At 44.1% G+C, this 18,319-nt stretch overlaps 1 protein-coding gene across 1 annotated transcript in view; it reads left to right on the forward strand.

The window, feature by feature from the left end:
• The window catches only part of FGF13 (fibroblast growth factor 13), a gene marked incomplete at its 5' end in the record, with an annotated part of 271,669 nt that overhangs the window by 40,932 nt on the left and 212,418 nt on the right, over window positions 1–18,319 (forward strand). The window lies entirely within an intron of this gene.

The raw sequence follows: 18,319 nt of genomic DNA on the forward strand, positions 1-18,319 counted from the left end.
TGCCTCGTCTGTCTTTCCGCAACAGCCACGGCGGGCGCTTTGCCCCGTGCGCGTAGGTGTGGTGGTGGTCTTTCTGTCGATCTAGGAGAAACTGGGAGATGCCCTTGTGTCTTATTATGATGCTCCCTGCACTTGCGGTTAGAGAGACTGCTGTCATGGCGTAGGGTTTCTCGTAACGCCCGAGGTTAAATGAAGGGGCGCAGTTCAGCTGCTCCCCCCCCCCCCCCCCCCCCCCCCCCCCCCCGTGGGATTCGCGCTCCATTCTGCTGCGTGTAATGTTGCAGTATAGTCCTCTTTTTGTCCTGAACTCCTATATTTGGGGCAGGTAGTTTGCACAGAACTGAAAAATTAAAAAAAAAAAAAAAAAAAAACCAACTTGTGGAGTGTATCTACTGTAAAAACTATTTAGACAAAAGTGTATCTACCGTAAAACTATTTAGACAAATAGTGCCTTCCCCCCCTCCTCCCCTTTTATTTTTTTTTTCTTTTTTTCCTTCCCCTCCCTCTCTGCTAAGGCTCGGAGCTGGTATTTGGGGAGTAAGTGGAGCAGTTGAGCACAGTGTCAAGCGTTCTTACAGCCAGAGTTCGCTGCTAATGAAATGACCTTTTGCCAAGAGCCCGGAAAATGTGTTCAATAGATTAGTTAATAAAAAGATCAAAATTCACATTTACTGAGATTAGAGTGTAGTTAATGTTGATGACACCGTATCTGTAAACATATGTTAATTATAGAATGCTTGATCACAGATGCTGGTTTTTTTTAGGCTTAATTTAATTACCCAATAATAACACGCACACATATCCTATTTTCACTTGTCTGGGAGCAGGTAAACATAGGTGAAGGAATGGTTTCAGAGAGATGCTACGTATGATCCAATTCCAATTGATCACCAATTTTTGTAGGTCCGATTAAGTGACATTTTTAAAATTCTTTGAAATTTTGAAAAGATGGTTTTGGGTTGGCACCAGTACCAGTACCCGGCTGGTTTTAGAAGGAAACTTCTCTCCCTTCTTGGTGTGCCTTTACTTAGATACGAGATAAAAACTGAACAAATAATTGCATGCTTGTTACAAGTAGGTTTTATTTATCCACTGAGAAAACAAACCGCTTGCGGGGAAAAAGTGTTATACATTCAAAGCTATTAATTGAATTTGCATGATAAATTCTTGGTCTGCGCAGTGCCCGTGACAAGATGTTTTCAAACATTCAGTAAGTAAAAGTTGAAGTGAATTGGCCATTTTCAATGTTTTTATTCTCTAACTGAATCGGTCTAATTCTGTTAGTGAGATGACTGTATAGATATTCTGTCAATATTACAATATTTTTAGTTGTTTTTTTTCCTTTCTAATATTTGTTTATGGTGGAATTCTGCACATGTTTTCCTGCAGATTATTTTAAAAGGCAGGACACTTAAAGATTAGAAAAATTTCCGAATTTTTTGCATGGGTGAATTATCTGCTTTGCATGACTTAGTTTTATGACTATGGAAAGGTAATTTTTTCAGAATTGTGGAGTTGCTGAGCGTAATAGGAAAAGTCAAGTGAACGTTTTAGTTTTTTAGCTTTCACTTTGGAAAAAATGTGTTTTATAGAAAGCTTAAATTACAGTATTTGTACAAATTTGAAAGAAAAATCATTTGGTGACAGCTCTTACTCAAATAAGATTTTTCTCAGATTTTTAGTGTGCGCATGTATTCTGTGCACACTTTGTCATGATGGATTTCATTAGTAATTAATTGATTTGAAAATAAGTAGTAGACTTGTAACTTCTGATGAGGGGGTATGTAAAGCAAGGTATGATTTATAGGTCTGCCAGTTTCTTTCAATTTAAGTTATTCCATGCAGAACAAACTTTAGGAGAGATGAAATACTTTGAAAGGAGTAATAGGAAGTAAATGTCATGAAAACCCATAGTTTACTTGGCTGTTTGGTTTTTTTCCTAAAAGAAAAAAAATAAATGTATATAATAATAGGGCAGAACTACATTGCGCTGTGCAAACTCATACCTCCTACCCTAATACCAGAAACTCAGGAGAGTTAATTGAATGTGGTATTCAGTCTGCAGTGCAGAAAACTCTTAAAAGCTCCTGATGTGATTAATTGGTTTAGAGAAATAATAACTTGACAGTCTTTCTTGTGTAGGAGAGCTACAGCATATTTTCCTCATTTTATTCAGTAAATTTTTCCACCTTTGTAACTTATCTTTTTCCAAATACGAGGCATAGAAATAAAAGGGAGTATTAGCTCGGGTTTTATTAGCTATGTTAATTTGTATTCTTTAATACACTGAAACAAACTATGCAATTGCTATCAATATGCCAGTATTCATCTCTTAATATATTGCAACTTTCATTATTAATGGCTTCTCATAAATCCTGGGGTTCTTTTTTTGGGGGGGGGTTTTGAGACAAACTGTGTCCCGTAGACAAGGCAAAGGCACGTGTGTCTGATTTAATACTTTTAGTCTGCTGCAGCGTATGCAAAGATGTGTACGCAATTGGACCACTCTTCCCCCAACTCAAGAACTCCTCATTTGCCTTTATTTTGCTGGATTCATAACATGAGGAGATTCCAGCCTTTCCCCTTATTTCTTTTTACCATTTCACAAATTCTTTGTACTGTCTTTGTACTGGGACAGATTATAGTTGCTCAGACTTTGTTATGGTTTTTTTTTTTTTTTTTTTTTGGTCAGTCCAGAACTATACCAAATCCTTTACTTCACAAGAAAGACAAACTAGTGCACACTGTATTTCCTTGAAACTTTCCAAAAGATCATCCTGCTGCTGCCTGGCTTTGTTTTTAATTCTTAAAATACTTTCTAAAGAACTCTAGGTATTAAATATGCATATTTTAAAAAAAAAAAAAAGCAAACAAAACAAAAACAAAACAAAAAAACAACCAAAACCCCAGACCACACACGTTTGGAGCAGGACGTAGCAGTTTTAAGTTGGTATGTGCTCCTCTCGGTGAGGAGTGTTTGGAGTTTTGGGTACTTCCCCTGACAAATGCCGGGTGCTGCTCCCGGGAGGTGGGCTGTGGGCACTGGGGCCATCTCAATGTCATGGATGAAGTCCCGATGCTTCTGAAGACTAGTGCTGTTGGCTGGAAAAGTCTAGGGTTACAGTCAAGGGCTTTTATTTGCTCTGGCCTAAAATGTCACAGCCGTCTCTTACAGTCTGCAGCTCCCCGGGCTCTGTGGGAAGGGGAGAAGCTGCTGGTGAGACTGGCTGTGATCCCAGCCGTGCCTGCGTGACCCCCAGCGCGGCTGCCCCTCGCCCACCCCCAGGGCCACGTACCCGGCGAGGGGTCCCTGGGCTGATGGGGCAGAGATCATAGAATCGTAGAATGGTTAGTGTTGGGAGGGACCTTGAAGATCACCCAGTGCCACCCCCCTGCCCCGGGCAGGGCCACCTCCCCCCAGCCCAGGTTGCTCCCAGCCCCGTCCAACCTGGCCTTGAACACCTCCAGGGATGGGGCAGCCACAGCTTCTCGGGGCACCCTGCGCCGGGGGCTCACCGCCCCCACAGGGAAGGATTTCTTCCTTGTGTCTCATCCAAGTCTCCCCTCTTCCAGTTTGAGGCCATTCCCCCTCATCCTACCACTCCATGCCCTTGTAAAAAGTCCCTCCCCACCTTTCCTGTAGCCCTTTCAGATACTGGAAGGGGCTCTAAGGTGTCCCCGGAGCCTTCTCTTCTCCAGGCTGAACCCCCCCACCTCTCTCAGCTTCTCCTCCCAGCAGAGGGGCTCCAGCCCTCCCAGCATCTTTGTGGCCTCCCCTGGCCCCCTGCTCCAACAGGTCCGTGTCCTTATTGTGCTGAGGGCTTCAGAGCTGGAGGCAGTACTCCAGGTGGGGTCTCACCAGAGCAGAGGAGCAGAATCACCTCCCTTGACCTGCTGGCCCCGCTGCTTTTGATGTGTGATCTTGAAATGATGTCGAATGTCATGGCTTTGGCACCGGCCAGGTTGTGAGGTACCATCACGGCACCTTTGGGGCTGCTTGAGGAGCTGTGGCGCCGGGCAGCACCAGCTGCCATGAGCTTGTGAGCGAGCCTGTCCCCAGGAAAGCCCCGTCTCTCATTAAGGTCCTCGCCAGCCTAAGCATGATGTTTTTGGGGCAATACTCTTTGTCTGCTTTTGCTGTTAGCCTGTGCTCGAGTCACCGATTTCTGCTGGTTTGGGTTGTGAGAGTGTTTTCATCACCTCACCCTGGTGGCTTTCATGCTCTCCAGCAGTCTTGTTCCTCTCCGCCCATGAGGCGAGCTTGCGTTTTCTCTGTCCTTTGTTGCTTCCCCTTCCACATCCCTTCCACAGCTTTCCAAGTCGGGTGTCGTTGTGCCAAGGCTTCCCAGGCCATTGACATATTTGTCTCTCGAATTCATCTGCTCATTTCATTGGCTCCTTTTACTCTTTGTTCACACTGTTTGGTGAGACGGCGTTTTCTTCTGCCTGCGTTGAGCTGGGATGGTTTACTGCTCCTGTGCCTTTGTGCCCCAGGTTTCATCCCTCTTCGTTCTCTTTCAAGTGCTGAAAGCGTAGACTCTGGAAGGTCTCTAATATTAGAGTGTAGTAGTTGAAAGAATAATCTCCTGAAGTCCATTTACAAGCCCGCAGTCGTGTCCCGGTAGAGCCAAGTGGTTATCCACAGCGAGAGAAAGTTCATGTAACAAATACAGCCATGATCTGCATTAGCTTCCACTGTAATTCATTTCTGGTGTAGTTCATGCAAAATACATCAGTGTAGTTTATTAATAATCTAAGTATTAGAACATGATTGACCTTTTTTCTTTTTTTTTTTTTCTTTCAGGCACTACTTAGTCTTGTTATTTTGTTTTTTCCTGGGATTTTCTGGACAGAAATACGTACCTACCCTTGAGTTTGCTTGCTTGTAAATACGTCTTGTGATATGCACAGTAAATATGTCTTGATTTTTTTTTTTTTTTTTCCCCCCTCCCCCCCCCAACAACCTGCAAGTCAATACATCCCCAAAACATCCTCATGCCCAGCCCATCTCTCGTCTCGGCGACCTTGGCGCTCGGCACTTCTCGCTCCTTCAGTGTTTCATTGAACTGCTGGAATGACTGTGCTACCACAGTAGATGTTGTTTTGCGCTGACTATTGTGCGGGGGGGAAAAAAAGAAATAAAAATCTCTTTACAAACACACCTGGTAGTATTTTGGCTGACAGGGCCACTGGAAATTACTGAAGCATGAGCTCAGTTTTGAAAGTGGCGTGAGCACAGCGCCAAGCGAAGGCGTTGAGGGGCTGCAGGCGGGCTGGTAGTGCACGAGAGAGGGCAGGACCGGCCGCTCCGCTCTCTCTGCCTGCTGGAGAGTCAGAAAGGCTCCATTGCGTTCTCCAGAGCTGCTCTCATCAAAGGCCTCTGGAAAATCAAGGTAAGACAGTCTTGAAGCTGTAGGAACTCTCCGGTGGAGTATATGCTAAAATGAGTGGAGCGCTGTGCGGTCCTTGAAGGGCATCTTGTAGTCGACTGAAGTGGACTTCGGACTGAAGGACGTGAGGCCCTCACTGGAAAAATGCCTTTGTCCCTTGCGGTGCTAAAGCTTCCCGCAGTTAGTCCGCTACTGCAGGTACTCGGAAGTTAAAAAGTAGAGGAACTTGTCCTATCGATGTACCAAAACTCTGTTTATACCGTCTTTTGACAAGCTTTAGTGAATGTCTCATTTAACGGAGGCGCTGTGGGGCCGCCCCGCAGGCGCACACTGCGTATCCCCAGTTGCAAACCGGGAAGAACGATGCTATTTTAATTCTTTCTCTGCTCCCAAAGCTGCTTTGCTCGGGAACTGTTTTTGTACGCTTTATTTCAGTCCTGAGAAGCCCGAAACAGATTATGTTGGCAAGGGAAAACGTTCTGCCCTGTCACGTATTCTGGCCTTATTCTGGTATCAGCGAGTCGTCTTGAGGAGGCTAAAATTAATCCCAGCGCTATTTCATCCGACGTCTTCATCTGGAAACTTGAAGCCAATGCAAATTGCAGAGGGGAGGTCACATGAAGGTATCGTGATTTCAAGCTATTTATCTTGGGTGCCTTCTCGGCTCCGTAGAATATATAAGGAAAGAGGATAACTTACCCAGACGCGGGCAGGCATGGGTTTCTCTTTGCACTTCAGAGGGCCTCTATACCTTACTCTTTACTGACTTATTTTTTTTACCTTTTTTTTTTTTTTACAAGGGAGTATCTTTTTATGCAGCTGGCAGAAATACAGTAGCATAATTATGAATTCTGGACCAGATTATTTCGGTGGTGGTGTTACTCCTGAGTTCCTGTGGGGCGAGAGCAGGGTCCTATCCGGCATGTTCCGTGTGCTCACGCCGCTCCAGCCACGCGAGAGTTAACCGAAAGAGTGTTTCTTGAGCTGACATACACAGAAGGGCCGTAGCAGAAGCTGTTGTGCCAGACTACAGTTCGGGTGTTTGCTTCCCAGAGGAGAAGCTGCTATGGGAGGAAACGCCACGCATGGCAACCACAAGAAGAGGGTTCTGATGGTTGTTTCTAGTGTGGGAATGCGAAGGGGCTGTAGCTACGAGATCAGTCTGGAGCATCCTTTGGGCTATATGCGCCCTCGGACCAGGGTCTGCCAGTGGTTTCTGAGCATGATCCGTATGGATGCCCTCAGACCAGGGTCTGCCAGTGGTTTCTGAGTGTGATCTGTGCAGATGCCCTCGGACCAGGGTCTTCCAATGTTTCTGAGCGTGATCTGTGCAGATGCCCTCGGACCAGGGTCTGCCAGTGGTTTCTGAGTGTGATCTGTGCAGATGCCCTCGGACCAGGGTCTTCCAGTGTTTCTGAGCGTGATCCATATGGATGCCCTCGGACCAGGGTCTGCCAGTGTTTCTGAGCGTGATCCGTGCGGACACACTTGTCCCCGTGCTGCAGGAGCGCCCGGTCGGAGCAGGCTCGGAGCGGCTGGCGGTGGCTTGTGGGAGGGCACGGGGGGAGCGCGGAGGGCTCGGTGCGGGGGAGGCAGCATCTGGTGTTAGTTCAGGGGAGTATTTAAGCATATGTCCAGCTCAGCACGTGAGTAGGTCCTCCGAAGCCAATTGGACCGTGCACTTGCTTAAAATAACACAGAGGGTGGACTTTTTTTTTAATTTTTTTTTTTTTTTTTTATGGTGGAACTGGGACCTTCGGGACGTGTGTGTGATGGGGAGCAGAGCAGGCAGGAGTGCGGTTTGTGGCACTCAAACCGCTTCCCAGTGATTTGAAGCTTTGCCGGCGTTGCCTTCCCGGGGCGCCTCGTGCCGGGAATTGCCCAAACCAACCCGGCAGCTCCCGAAGTTGGCCCTTCCCAGCGGCTGATGGCACAGGGAGGTTGGGGGGGAAGTTTGGTGGAAAGGTGAACTGCAGGATGTTGGGGTTTTTTTACCCGCTTTACGTCGCTGAGGAGCAGATTACGATGGCTGTGAGGTTCCCGGGGAACTTCTGGAGATTTCACAGCACCCGCAGCACTCAGCGGTAAAAGCTCATGGGGTGGCGTTCCCGGGGGATCTGTCCTTCAGGATTTTCATGCCCTCCACGTCTCCAAGGCAGTGGGTCAGCTGTTCAGTAGAGAGGCCTAAGTGACGCAACCTGCAGGGAAAAGCTAAACTTTCATGCTCTTGTAATGCTTAGTAAAAGAGAAATTGATGCTTTTGAAAATCCTTTTTGTATGGGAAAATAATGACATAATGCTGTTATTTAAAAAAAAAAAACAAACAACCCCCCAATCAAACAATGAAGAAACCACCCCCCCAAACAAACAGTGAAAGAGAAAGAACCCCCCCAAACAAACAAGGAAAAAGAAAGAAAGAAAAACCAAACAAAGAGAAAGAACCCCAAACAAACAAACAATGAAAGAGAAAGAAGGAAAGAAAAATCAAACAAAGAGAAAGAACCCCAAACAAACAAACAATGAAAGAGAAAGAAAGGAAAGAAAAAGCAAACAAAGAGAAAGAACCCCAAACAAACAAACAATGAAAGAGAAAGAAAGGAAAGAAAAAGCAAACAAAGAGAAAGAACCCCAAACAAACAAACAATGAAAGAGAAAGAAAGGAAAGAAAAACCAAACAAAGAGAAAGAAACCCAAACAAACAAACAATGAAAGAGAAAGAAAGGAAAGAAAAACCAAACAAAGAGAAAGAAACCCAAACAAACAAACAATGAAAGAGAAAGAAAGGAAAGAAAAACCAAACAAAGAGAAAGAAACCCAAACAAACAAACAATGAAAGAGAAAGAAAGGAAAGAAAAACCAAACAAAGAGAAAGAAACCCAAACAAACAAACAATGAAAGAGAAAGAAAGGAAAGAAAAACCAAAGAGAAAGAACCCCAAACAAACAGACAATGAAAGAGAAAGAAGGAAAGAAAAAGCAACCAAAGAGAAAGAACCCCAAACAAACAAACAATGAAAGAGAAAGAAGGAAAGAAAAAGCAAACAAAGAGAAAGAACCCCAAACAAACAAACAATGAAAGAGAAAGAAGGAAAGAAAAAGCAAACAAAGAGAAAGAACCCCAAACAAACAAACAATGAAAGAGAAAGAAGGAAAGAAAAAGCAAACAAAGAGAAAGAACCCCAAACAAACAAACAATGAAAGAGAAAGAAGGAAAGAAAAAGCAAACAAAGAGAAAGAACCCCAAACAAACAGACAATGAAAGAGAAAGAAGGAAAGAAAAAGCAAACAAAGAGAAAGAACCCCAAACAAACAGACAATGAAAGAGAAAGAAGGAAAGAAAAAGCAAACAAAGAGAAAGAACCCCAAACAAACAGACAATGAAAGAGAAAGAAGGAAAGAAAAAGCAAACAAAGAGAAAGAACCCCAAACAAACAGACAATGAAAGAGAAAGAAGGAAAGAAAAAGCAAACAAAGAGAAAGAACCCCAAACAAACAGACAATGAAAGAGAAAGAAAGGAAAGAAAAACCAAAGAGAAAGAACCCCAAACAAACAGACAATGAAAGAGAAAGAAGGAAAGAAAAAGCAACCAAAGAGAAAGAACCCCAAACAAACAGACAATGAAAGAGAAAGAAGGAAAGAAAAAGCAACCAAAGAGAAAGAACCCCAAACAAACAGACAATGAAAGAGAAAGAAGGAAAGAAAAAGCAACCAAAGAGAAAGAACCCCAAACAAACAGACAATGAAAGAGAAAGAAGGAAAGAAAAAGCAACCAAAGAGAAAGAACCCCAAACAAACAGACAATGAAAGAGAAAGAAGGAAAGAAAAAGCAACCAAAGAGAAAGAACCCCAAACAAACAGACAATGAAAGAGAAAGAAGGAAAGAAAAAGCAACCAAAGAGAAAGAACCCCAAACAAACAGACAATGAAAGAGAAAGAAGGAAAGAAAAAGCAACCAAAGAGAAAGAACCCCAAACAAACAGACAATGAAAGAGAAAGAAGGAAAGAAAAAGCAACCAAAGAGAAAGAACCCCAAACAAACAGACAATGAAAGAGAAAGAAGGAAAGAAAAAGCAACCAAAGAGAAAGAACCCCAAACAAACAGACAATGAAAGAGAAAGAAGGAAAGAAAAAGCAACCAAAGAGAAAGAACCCCAAACAAACAGACAATGAAAGAGAAAGAAGGAAAGAAAAAGCAACCAAAGAGAAAGAACCCCAAACAAACAGACAATGAAAGAGAAAGAAGGAAAGAAAAAGCAACCAAAGAGAAAGAACCCCAAACAAACAGACAATGAAAGAGAAAGAAGGAAAGAAAAAGCAACCAAAGAGAAAGAACCCCAAACAAACAGACAATGAAAGAGAAAGAAGGAAAGAAAAAGCAACCAAAGAGAAAGAACCCCAAACAAACAGACAATGAAAGAGAAAGAAGGAAAGAAAAAGCAACCAAAGAGAAAGAACCCCAAACAAACAGACAATGAAAGAGAAAGAAGGAAAGAAAAAGCAACCAAAGAGAAAGAACCCCAAACAAACAGACAATGAAAGAGAAAGAAGGAAAGAAAAAGCAACCAAAGAGAAAGAACCCCAAACAAACAGACAATGAAAGAGAAAGAAGGAAAGAAAAAGCAACCAAAGAGAAAGAACCCCAAACAAACAGACAATGAAAGAGAAAGAAGGAAAGAAAAAGCAACCAAAGAGAAAGAACCCCAAACAAACAGACAATGAAAGAGAAAGAAGGAAAGAAAAAGCAACCAAAGAGAAAGAACCCCAAACAAACAGACAATGAAAGAGAAAGAAGGAAAGAAAAAGCAACCAAAGAGAAAGAACCCCAAACAAACAGACAATGAAAGAGAAAGAAGGAAAGAAAAAGCAACCAAAGAGAAAGAACCCCAAACAAACAGACAATGAAAGAGAAAGAAGGAAAGAAAAAGCAACCAAAGAGAAAGAACCCCAAACAAACAGACAATGAAAGAGAAAGAAGGAAAGAAAAAGCAACCAAAGAGAAAGAACCCCAAACAAACAGACAATGAAAGAGAAAGAAGGAAAGAAAAAGCAACCAAAGAGAAAGAACCCCAAACAAACAGACAATGAAAGAGAAAGAAGGAAAGAAAAAGCAACCAAAGAGAAAGAACCCCAAACAAACAGACAATGAAAGAGAAAGAAGGAAAGAAAAAGCAACCAAAGAGAAAGAACCCCAAACAAACAGACAATGAAAGAGAAAGAAGGAAAGAAAAAGCAACCAAAGAGAAAGAACCCCAAACAAACAGACAATGAAAGAGAAAGAAGGAAAGAAAAAGCAACCAAAGAGAAAGAACCCCAAACAAACAGACAATGAAAGAGAAAGAAGGAAAGAAAAAGCAACCAAAGAGAAAGAACCCCAAACAAACAGACAATGAAAGAGAAAGAAGGAAAGAAAAAGCAACCAAAGAGAAAGAACCCCAAACAAACAGACAATGAAAGAGAAAGAAGGAAAGAAAAAGCAACCAAAGAGAAAGAACCCCAAACAAACAGACAATGAAAGAGAAAGAAGGAAAGAAAAAGCAACCAAAGAGAAAGAACCCCAAACAAACAGACAATGAAAGAGAAAGAAGGAAAGAAAAAGCAACCAAAGAGAAAGAACCCCAAACAAACAGACAATGAAAGAGAAAGAAGGAAAGAAAAAGCAACCAAAGAGAAAGAACCCCAAACAAACAGACAATGAAAGAGAAAGAAGGAAAGAAAAAGCAACCAAAGAGAAAGAACCCCAAACAAACAGACAATGAAAGAGAAAGAAGGAAAGAAAAAGCAACCAAAGAGAAAGAACCCCAAACAAACAGACAATGAAAGAGAAAGAAGGAAAGAAAAAGCAACCAAAGAGAAAGAACCCCAAACAAACAGACAATGAAAGAGAAAGAAGGAAAGAAAAAGCAACCAAAGAGAAAGAACCCCAAACAAACAGACAATGAAAGAGAAAGAAGGAAAGAAAAAGCAACCAAAGAGAAAGAACCCCAAACAAACAGACAATGAAAGAGAAAGAAGGAAAGAAAAAGCAACCAAAGAGAAAGAACCCCAAACAAACAGACAATGAAAGAGAAAGAAGGAAAGAAAAAGCAACCAAAGAGAAAGAACCCCAAACAAACAGACAATGAAAGAGAAAGAAGGAAAGAAAAAGCAACCAAAGAGAAAGAACCCCAAACAAACAGACAATGAAAGAGAAAGAAGGAAAGAAAAAGCAACCAAAGAGAAAGAACCCCAAACAAACAGACAATGAAAGAGAAAGAAGGAAAGAAAAAGCAACCAAAGAGAAAGAACCCCAAACAAACAGACAATGAAAGAGAAAGAAGGAAAGAAAAAGCAACCAAAGAGAAAGAACCCCAAACAAACAGACAATGAAAGAGAAAGAAGGAAAGAAAAAGCAACCAAAGAGAAAGAACCCCAAACAAACAGACAATGAAAGAGAAAGAAGGAAAGAAAAAGCAACCAAAGAGAAAGAACCCCAAACAAACAGACAATGAAAGAGAAAGAAGGAAAGAAAAAGCAACCAAAGAGAAAGAACCCCAAACAAACAGACAATGAAAGAGAAAGAAGGAAAGAGCGAGCCAACGCGACACCAAAACTTACCAAGGTGCCTTCAGACCTGGCCTGTAGCCACAGCAAGGTGCAATATGTGGCATCTCTGGTAGCCAGGAAGGTGTTGGGGAAACTAAGGTACAGGGAGCGGCGAAAGCATGTCACGTCCTTCTCGGAGGCCTTTAAATGTGCTTCTTGTGCAACCGTGAGAAAGGAAAATCACTTTAAAACAAACCTAGGTAATTACCTGAGTAGGTAATTTCCAATTAAGGCTGTTCAGGCACCCATCAACGATCTCCATTAACTTTGAAGTTGAGAGTAACCTTCCCGGCTGTGGTACCCAAGCTTTTAGCTGTGAGTAAACTGTAAAGTGGTGGCGTCGGTGTCCTTAGGCCAAAAATAATAGTTAATCTGGGGAACTAAAGTTCTTTGTTTTTTTTTTTTTCCTGTTTTTTGAATTAAGGAAAAAAAAAAGCTTCTATGATTCAGATGAATACATCACCTGGATTAATTGCATTGTGTGGAAATTTACGGGCTTATGGTATGATTCTTCTTGTTTGGGATGAATGGCAGAGTTACAGCCTTGTCAAGTGTACTTAGAGGCAGAGATGTCTTCACTAAAGCTTCTGCATATATTGGAGATGGTATAAGATTATTTATGCTGAGGAAACGCGTCTAAAGTTAGTGATTTGATACAGTATTCTGTATATATACAAATGTATATATGCATACATACATTTTTATATATACATTTCTTGTGCAACTATAAAAAGAAAAACTGTACCCCCAAACAAAACCCCAAGCATTTCTATACATTAACTTCACCAAATGTAAAGATGTTGAAATCCAGCCACCTTCGTAAAAGATGCCTGTTGCAGGCATGAATAATTCTTTTCCCTCTGAATGCCTTATCTGTAAGATTCGAAGTTTCAGATTGGGTAATGGTAGGTAATGATGGTAATGACCTTTGATTAAGCCTGCAGTGTTGTTTAATGAGATCTTACTAGCAGGCTTAGATCTGTGTTTCAAAATACAGAACTAATAGCAGAATATTAAGGATCATGACAAAGCGGCAGAGATGCTTGCACCTGCGTAAAGATGCTGCGTTGCGCTGCGTCATTCTTGCAAATCGCTTTGCAAACATGATTTTTGGACTCGGAAGTACTCGGATTGCCGGTCCTGGTGACTAATGTTTCTCTTGAAACTCCCACGGTGTTGGCAGGACAAAGCAGGCTGCCAGCGCCCACGTCCCCGGCGGCACAGAACCGGGGGGAGGATCAGCCCGTTTCTTTTTTCGGTCGGGTCCCTGACAGACGTCCTTGTTAGCAGCGGTGTTCCGGGGAGATCGTGTTTCTCACTTTAGTTCCTCGAGTAGCGGTGTTTATCTCCGTTGGCGTCGGCCGCTGAGCGCGCTGTGGACAAAGGCGGTGGCAGTGCTGCGGCTGTGAGCGGCAGCGGAGCAGAGGCTGTGTGTCCTGTTATCCGGGAGACTCTTTAAAATTTACACGCCCGTGGTTTCAATCGCACGTTATCTCCATTAACATCGCCTGTGTAAAATAGTTTTAAAAGCGCAGCCAATTTGAATAGGCGAGTTACGGGCCAACGTATTCATCTGTTCGAAGCCAGCCTTGATGCTGATTCTCCTCCACCTCCGGATCACTCCCGATCCCGTCTTTGCGGGAGCCCCGGCGCGCTCTTTCTCTGGAGCTGCGTGAACGAAAACCACGCGGCTGCAGGTGGTGTCGCTCAGACAGACGTACTACGGGGGCTCCGTTTCCCGCTCCGTGGTAAGCACCGCGTTACCTGGGACGCGATGATTATCTAATGATACCCTGCTATTAGTTCATCCGGTCAATTTTACGACTTGATTCCTGTCGGCCTGCTTAATGAACTTCATAGTAAGACTGGTATTTATATCGTGCCTCTCATCCAGGATCACTGAAATGTGGTCACCTTGGCTTTGAACTGAAGCGGGATAGTAAAAATACTGAATTTTGAACTGAAGCGGAATAGTAAAAATACTGAACCGAACTAGCATCCTTCCTCCCGAGGTGTCAAAGCGCACTGCGAAGGTGGTTATGTGTCTGTAAACAGAAGGGAGGTGCAAAACGGGTGAGTGAGTTGGCCACAAACAGTGTGTGGATAGTCGTGCTAGGAGAAGGGTCGGACGCTCCTGTCCTGTTCACCTGATTCTTTGTGGCTTCAGGAAAGACTGTGAAGAGATTAACTGGAATCCTGGAAGAAACTGGTTGTAGGCAGAATATTCTTACGCGTGTTATAGCGTATAGGACAGTGTGTTGACAAATGCATTGCTGTTAAATTGCTGTGAGACTGGTGAAGACCACCGTGATCAGGGCTGCAGCTCCCTTCAATCCGAAGGAAAGGCTCAAATGAGTAACGTTCTCGTTACGTGGCATTTCTAAGACTCTTCTTTGATTTCTGGTTGCGGAACAGTAATATTTTCTGCTTTTAATAATACACTGAAGAAATAAATCCCTGTTCCTTCAAAAAGAATTCAATCGCTAAACCAGTTGAAGGCTGCAGTACCGCAGTAGCGCAGTGCCGGCATAAATAAGTTGTAGTCTCAGTGGCTGCGCGGTGGCAGCTGTTATCGTTATTGAGCGGGTCCTTTACTGTCCGTGGCTCTTCAGGACTGGGCTGGGTTGTGATCTTTGCTTCTTTCATCTTTTGCACCACTTAATCTTCCAAAGATGTTTTCCTGTACGGGATGATTTCCTTCCCCAGCAGTGTGCTGAGCAGTGGCAGATATCTCTCTCTTTTTTTTTTTTTTTTTTTTTACGTAGGCTCAGGAACCAGGAGGGACAGGGATTTGAAATCTTTCATCTACATTGAGCCATTGTGAATTTAGGATCTAGGGCAGAGTGTTAAAAAGAATTAATCATTAATGAGCCAATAAAGAGCATTAAAAGACAAATTGGCTGACCCTCCCCGGCCTTTTTCATTTCCTCCTATGGAAATAAAGGATAGAGTGCCAGATGATAAATAGCTCCAGTCCAGCCATTCTTGCAGGATTAACATCATAAAATCTTGAATAATAAAAGCATCCACTTTTTAGTGCGTTAACCAAATAAAAGCCTTTTCTATTGTGCCTGGTTTATGTACGCAGAAGGAGTCTTGAATAAACATCTGCCGTCAGAGCAGCCTGTGATGCTCCCTCCTGCTTTTTATTCCTCTTCTCCCGCTGTGCTCCTCAAGAAATTGGTTAGTGGGCAAGTATTTCCAGCAGCCGTGTCTGCCACGGTGGCCAGGTACCTGCGTGCCCTCAACTCTGCCTCTGCCGGAGCGGATTTAATTCTCTCTTTACCCCCACGGCAGCACGTTTGTCGGCGTGCCTCGTCCCTCCCGGGGAGAAGGTCGCTCTGGTGCTGCCTGGCCCCGGCCCCGGCCCCGCTGTGCCCGGCTCACGCTGTCGCCGCCCGGAGGGGTTTTGGTGCCGGCGGTTGATAGCGTGGGAAAGCAGGAGGTGTTGCAGAACTGAGCTGGGGAGCGTGGCCTTACGAAGCAACCAAGCGTGATTTGATAGCACCGGGGGAATGGCCTCAAACTGGAAGAGGGGAGACTTAGATGAGATACTCAGAAGAAATTCTTGGCTGTGGGGGTGGTGAGCCCCTGGCGCAGGCTGCCCCGAGAAGCTGTGGCTGCCCCATCCCTGGAGGTGCTCAAGGCCAGGTTGGACGGGGCTTGGGGCAACCTGGGCTGGGGGGAGGTGGCCCTGCCCAGGGCAGGGGGGTGGAACACAGTGGTCTTTAAGGTCCCTTCCAACCTAAACCGTTCTGTGATTCTATGATTTCTGCTGTTGGAGCCTGCTCTTGGCAGCAATTCAGTTGCAATGCTAAATGGTACCCACTCCTGTGATTACTGATGAGTTATAACTTCAGGTGTTAAAATCAGGAAAGAGAAAGTAAGTTGTGCTGTTTTCCTCCCTGGTGAATTCAGCGTGATGTTTTGGTGACAATCGAAGGATTGAATGCGTTGCGCCTTTGTTTGAAAGTTTCGCTTTTGGTATCGACAGAATTTTAAATGCTGTTCTTGTCAATGCGGAAAGCTGGATCAGCATCCTCAAACGTCTCGTCCTATGAATTAACTGTTGAGTTTTCTGGATTAAAATGCCGTAGAACCTGCAGTTAAAAGGAGAAGTAAGTGGGTCCAGTGCCTGAACTGAATGTGAAAAGCCTTTGGAACCGTGTGAAGGCTGTCATGGCAATCGGAATGTTTGGGTTGGGTTTAACACTTGAGTTGCTTAGCCAGGTCATGAAAAGCTCTCTGGCTTCTCTACTGCTTCCTGTCTGGAAAGAGAACCTGATGGATGTATTCTCTTTGCAGAGGGCTGTAGGATTTTGGCAGTACGGGGGTCTGTTGGCGGCTCCATGGAAGGTGGAGAGATCTGTGGTCACACAAAGCTGCAGCTGATGATCTCTCCCTCTGGCACAGAGGAGCAGTTTTTGGAGCTCACCCGCTCTGGGCTGCGGTCAGAAAGAGGTAAAATTTTAAACTTGACCAATGCGAATTCCCTGAGGGGGGGTCACCAAGAACAGGGGGAGGTTCATGAATACCTATCTCAAAACATCACTTGGCTGAAAGAGTAAATTTGAATTCATGCTGGTTTGCTTTGTACCGAGAAAAAAATGTGGGGAAAAACACACCACAGGTTGTAGCTGTCGTCTTCCTCCTCCTTCCAGCCCAGCTGAGCTCCAGGAGGATTCTCAGGGGCTGTCTGATGCATTTCCTCATCTCTGAGTGTCAGAAAAGACAAAATAGCTCTTTTCCTCCCTTATACACTAGAAATTTTACATCCTCGTCTGCAAGAATTGGAATGCAGCCGCTCCCCACGCGGGAACAGGATGATTCTACACATGGTGCTAAATTAGTGCCTCTGTGCCATGGGGAAGAGTTGGTGAATTGTGGACGTTTTGCGTTTGGTTGTTTGGCTTTTGTGCTTGCCTTTGTGTAGGTAGGTGTCTACTTCGTGGTCCTTAGAGCAGTTGGATGGGTCCTGTTAATAGCCACGCTCTAGAGCTCAGCTGACGTAGGCGGCAGATACTTGTGATAAATTAGTGTCTCTGTGACACGTCCTGTGCCCTTCCAGCCAAGGGCACTTTGTTTCCCTCGCCGTGGCTCGGGAGCGCGGAGGAAGGCTCCGGCGCGGGCTCGGCTGCTCACGCTGGTGGAGGACGCGTGCCTCCAGGGCGAACGGCTGCAGAGGGGCTGTCCGGGGCTCTCCGAGACTGGAACTGGCTCAGGTTGAAGAACCGGTCTGAAAAGAGTTCAGTAAAACGCTCGACTGGTTTGCGGTGACGCGTTTCGGAGGGAATCGGCAAATCCTGATGCTCTCCCGAGTTCTGCGTGTCCTTGTCGAAGGTTTAGGAAGCGTGTTGGAGTGCAAATAGGATCGAGCTTTTCTGGTGGGAGTTGATCCTTCGCCCTCTGAGGGTGCGTAAGCCACAAGGGATGGAGATGTGGATGTGGGAATGAGTTGAAACTAAAATGCGCTTCTGAACCACTTTTGATAATCTTGTTGACAGAAAGAAAGGCAGAAGATGTAGGTCTCCACTTTGAAATTGCATTTGTTATTACATTTCAAATGCACGTTAATCCCTCCCTGTGTGGCTATTTACCCATCCAAATGATAAACTGAGCTCAAAGCTTTCATGATGATGATGATATCAACATACAAAGGAAAAAATGAACAATGATGATGCCAGAGACGGTGTTCTTTCTGTTATTGCTGCTTATTATTCATGTGACTGACTTAAAATGTAGCGATCGAGCGTCACTAACTGGTAATAGAATACACGCTTCAAACCTTTGTGTTTCAGGTCTTACGGGCTCTTGGGGCGAGGGGGTGGGCTATGTGTTTATCCATATGTACCATGTCTTTGGTGCTGTTATAGCTAATATTTAAAAAAAAAAAAAAAAAAGGCAAACTTGTTCTCATGTATCCCCAAAACGTGGAAGGCATTTTAAAGTGATGCTGTAGTGTAAATCAGAGGCTGAAAAAAGATGCTATGCTCACAGTTGTGACTGCTACAGGGAAGCGTTACTTGGGATTTATGCAGGGTGTCTGAAAAACCATGAGACTGGAGTGCTAGAGGGAGGCTTTGGTGTGAATAGCAGCTTCATGTCAATAATCTTTAAATGTAGGCATGTACCACACCATCAAACACGGTGTTCTCTCTCTCCTGCTTTTGAAACCACCCATGAAGCTGCTGGTTCACGGAGCCTCTTAGATGAGTTACCCGATTGTAATTTATTTTTCTCTATGGAGATGACACTGTTACCGCTGTATGAGGAAGACATGAGCATTTCGTGTTGGGAAGTGGGAAAGCTCCTGCTGTGAAGTGATGGGAATGGCGCCTCAGCAGAAC

The sequence above is a fragment of the Vanellus vanellus genome (genome assembly GCF_965231255.1).
Source record: "Vanellus vanellus genome assembly, chromosome: 10".
Taxonomy (NCBI): domain Eukaryota; kingdom Metazoa; phylum Chordata; class Aves; order Charadriiformes; family Charadriidae; genus Vanellus; species Vanellus vanellus.